The sequence below is a fragment of the Taudactylus pleione genome, unplaced genomic scaffold, assembly GCF_031769625.1.
Source record: "Taudactylus pleione unplaced genomic scaffold, aTauple2 ptg001014l, whole genome shotgun sequence".
In the NCBI taxonomy this organism is placed as follows: Eukaryota; Metazoa; Chordata; class Amphibia; order Anura; family Myobatrachidae; genus Taudactylus; species Taudactylus pleione.
In genome coordinates this window covers 519,137-523,392 of record NW_028285415.1, presented here as the reverse complement: position 1 = coordinate 523,392, position 4,256 = coordinate 519,137, and positions in this window count along the sequence as shown.

Below are 4,256 nucleotides of genomic sequence, written 5' to 3'. Positions count from 1 at the left end.
TTCTCCTTCTGATATTTCTCCCTATTCCCATCTCCTTCTTTTCCTGACTTCTCTATCTTCCATCTTCTACACCTATTCCCATCTTCCCCATCTCCAATTATTCCCATCTTCTTCATCTTCCATGGTCTACACCTATTCCCAACTTTTCCATCTTCCACCTTCTGCACCTATTTTCCCCCTTCTACACCCAATATCATCTTCTCCATCTTCCCCCTTCTACTCCTAATTCAGTCTTATCTGTCTTCCTCCTTCTATACCTATTCCCATCTTCCCCCCCTCCAATTATTCCCATCTTCTTCATCTTCCCTGGTCTACACCTATTCCCAACTTTTCCATCTTCCACCTTCTGCACCTATTCTCATCCTCTCCATCTTCCCCCTTCTACACCCAATCTCGTCTTCTCCATCTTCCCCCTTCTACTCCTAATTCAGTCTTATCCGTCTTCCTCCTTCTATACCTATTCCCATCTTCCCCACCTCCAATTATTCCCATCTTCTTCATCTTCCCTGGTCTACACCTATTCCCATCTTCTCCATCTTCCTCCTTCTACACCTATTCTCATCATCTCCATTTTCCCCATTTTAAACCTATTTCCATTTTCTTTTTCCTTCTACACCTAATCCTGTCTTCTCCATTTTCCCCCTTCTACACCTTGGGCCTGATTCAGACCCAGTCGCTAAGATGTGGACACTCGCTCTGGCCGATAGTCGCCCATCTGCACATGCTACTTTGAGTGACAGAATGTGCCATTTGTGGGTGGTAACAGGGGCAGGTGCTTGTGAACGGGGGAGTTGTGCTGTGAACGCAGGTGTGTCTGGCTGTCAAAACTGAGTTTTATGGGCATGCATAATTAGCAAAGATGTGTCATTGTACACGTCACTTGGTTGTTTTTTACACTGAAGTGCTTGCAGTGCTTGCGGTAGGGTAGAGTCAACCACAAGTGCTGCGTTCGCTCCCGATGGTCCTTGATGTACTGATGGTTGCAGACACTTCCTGGAAATGATGTGCACTAGTGGGCGTCTTAAGACATGCTGATGGGCGTCTACATACACAAAGTCATCGCACGCCAAGACATAGTGGGAGTGCTTATGCCTTGCCACGCGATCGCCTTCCATGCTGTCACTTAGCCAAATTTGCATACGCTGGGAGCGAGTATACGCATATAGCGACCAGGTCTGAATCAGGCGCCTAATCCCATCTTCTCCATCTTCCCAATTATACTCCTAAGCCAGTCTTCTCCATCTTCCCCCTTCTACACCTATTCCCATCTTCTCCATCTTCCCCCTTTTACACCTAATCCTGTCTTCTCCATTGTTCCCCTTCTACACTTATTCCCATCTTTTACATGTTCCCCTTCTACTCATAATGTAGTCTTCTCCATCTTCCCCCTTCTACACCTATTCCCGTCTGTGACCAGATGCCTTTCGCCTAGGCTGTCGCCTGTCACTGACTTTGCCCACTGCGCCATGGGCGTGTAACAATGCTGCCACCACCAAACTCTACCATCGGAGTTTGGAATCGCTTTTTACGTTACCCTCAGGCTCCTGCCTCGGCACCTGGAACTGCTTCTGCTGCGTATGCATTTGACTAGCTGTGGCCACACCCCCTGATTGGTGTTGGCTGGTTCCTCCTGATCCCTCGCAATGGACCAGGTCTGCACGGTAGCTTGGCAGAGTGCTTTAACTTGGAGACACGGAGCTCTTACCCAGAACAGCCAGAGAACGGAATAGGGTTTGGCGCAATTCTGATGGTCGCAAGATTGAGATACAATTGACGTCAGGCAAGATGTTTATTGCTCAAAGTCTTAAAGAAGACTCGTCCTTCCAGATGAAAGGGTACATTGCATACAAGAAATCTTATCAAGCAGTTCTTCTCCTCAAAGAAGTTACAGGGTTGTACACATACAGGGCTCACAGGCCACCTTTTTATGTCATACTTACACACAACATCACAAGGGGAAAATCCGCCCTGGGTTCTACTCAACCAATCATGATTCCTCAGAAAATATAATTTAACTACATATTACATTTCAAAGGAGTCACCCAAACCTAAACAAAGCTGATATATCATACAGTATAACTGTATAACATTTCACAGGAAATAGTAAATGACATTCATCCTTCCCAATGGAATTATCAATTAGTTTGCCATTCCAAACCTTAACACATTCAGTGACTTCCAAAAGGTTCTTTAAAACAAATTGTCTTTTTAAAGGAAGTTCTGTAACTGAAGTGTTTGTCTATATGACACTTGTCACACCTTTACATAGAGAACTTCCAGTCAAGCCTATTCATCAGACCTCCTGCTAAGGCACAGGTTCTCAAACTCGGTCCTCAGGACCCCACACGGTGCATGTTTTCCAGGTCTCACAGAATTACAGGTGAAATAATTAGCTCCATCTGTGGATCTTTAAAAATGTGTCAGTGAGTAATGATTACACCTGTGCACCTGCCAGGAGACCTGCAAAACATGTCCCTGTGTGGGGTCCTGAGGACCGATTTTGAGAACCACTGTGCTAAGGGAATTACAATTAGCATCTAGTTTGCTGCAGCCACAGAGGCTGGTCATGTCATATACAAAAAGTGCATTTTCTCTACAAAACATACATTTAAACTATATAGTGCATAGCCTATTAAATATACGTTGCTTCATGCACTAATGCATTGCTGAGCAGCTGCAGTGCATTACAGCAAAACATTTATACTTTAATACAGTTTACTATGAACCATGTGCAGTGTGCTTTTAAACTGTCCACTTTAACTGTTTCAGCACTGGTCGCAGTGGGAGCTGGCTCTCCCTGTCCCACAGTGGACATGACACAATCTACCTACACTCCCCCTGTGCCGCAAGTCCAGGTTGCTGCATATAAAACATTAAAAACACACTTATCAACACTCAGTGCGTAACCTGGCGCCTTTTTGTCCTTTTAAAAATGGCGGCACAGCACGGGGGTAAACTCTTTCAGTGCTGTGGCAGCCATTAACCCTGTGTGGCCTGCCTCCGGCCACACTTCTCCCCTCCCCCTCAAGCGGGCAACCAGAGGGCCACATCCCAATGATTTGGCTCCTGGTCCTGCAGTCTCTTGGGGGGTCCAGGAAAGCTACCTGGGCGGCTTCGGCTCCGGCCTGGACAGTTCATCCATATTGCACTGGGCCTTTCCTTGTCGGTGCACAATGTCCAAATAATCACACTGAAGTCCAAGGCTCCACCACAACAGTCTGTCAGTTTCCCCGTTGTGGGGCCAGTCACACACACAGGGTGTGATTCAGAGCCGGACACTATTTGTGCTCGCTCATTCAGAAAAAGGGGCTGGCTACTTAAATTGACCGTTCGCTCTTTGCGGTCTGTTGACGCCTCCATGTCTGAACGAGCGAACAAAACATGCGGTCGTTATTTGGAAAAAAACGCCCCCCTGGCCGCTCGCATCATACGTCATCTCCGCTATTTATTAGTTTAATCGAGTACATCGAACAGCATCTGAACTGCTCGCTATTCTTGTGGTTGATTTTTCCTACCACAATCATGCGAGCAGTTCTGGCTAAAAGACAACCAAGTTACGTGGTCAATGACGCTGCTTTATTAATTATGCACACCCTTAAAACGCCCGTTTTGACCTTTAGGCACGCCTGCGTTCGGATCACCACTCCCCATTTTCAAGCACCTTCCCCTGTTACCACCCACATACGCCTTCCTCTGTCACTCAAATTAGCAGGCATTCGCTATATTGCGAGCACACGATTTTCGGCCGCACTAACTGGTTCGCGCATGCGTACTAAAACACATATGCATGTGCAGATGTGCGAACATCGCTCAGAACGAATGAGCGGCCGCTTACGAGCGGCTCTGAATGAGACCCACAGCGCTGAAGGGGGTCCAATGTCCAAACAATTGTCAACCACTGTGTTCCAATTGTGGCATACCCCACCTCCCACCATAGCAGTATCCTGCTCAAACAAGCCAAAGGGTGCTCCTGCCCATATGGCCCTTCCTGGCTCAGTACTGCTCCAAGTCCGTGCAATGACGCATTAGTTTGTACCACAATGTCCTGGTCCTCAAATTGCGCCATCTGCACTGGAGCTGGTACCACAGCATCCTTCAATGACTGGAATGCCAACTCACAAGCGGGTATCCAGTTCACTGACTTGGGAAGTCCCACCCTGGTCAACTCTGTAAGGGTTGTCACTACAGCACTACAGTCAGGGACAACTCGTCCGTAGAGCCTTACAGTTTCTGAGGTCAGTATCTGTCTTGGGGTT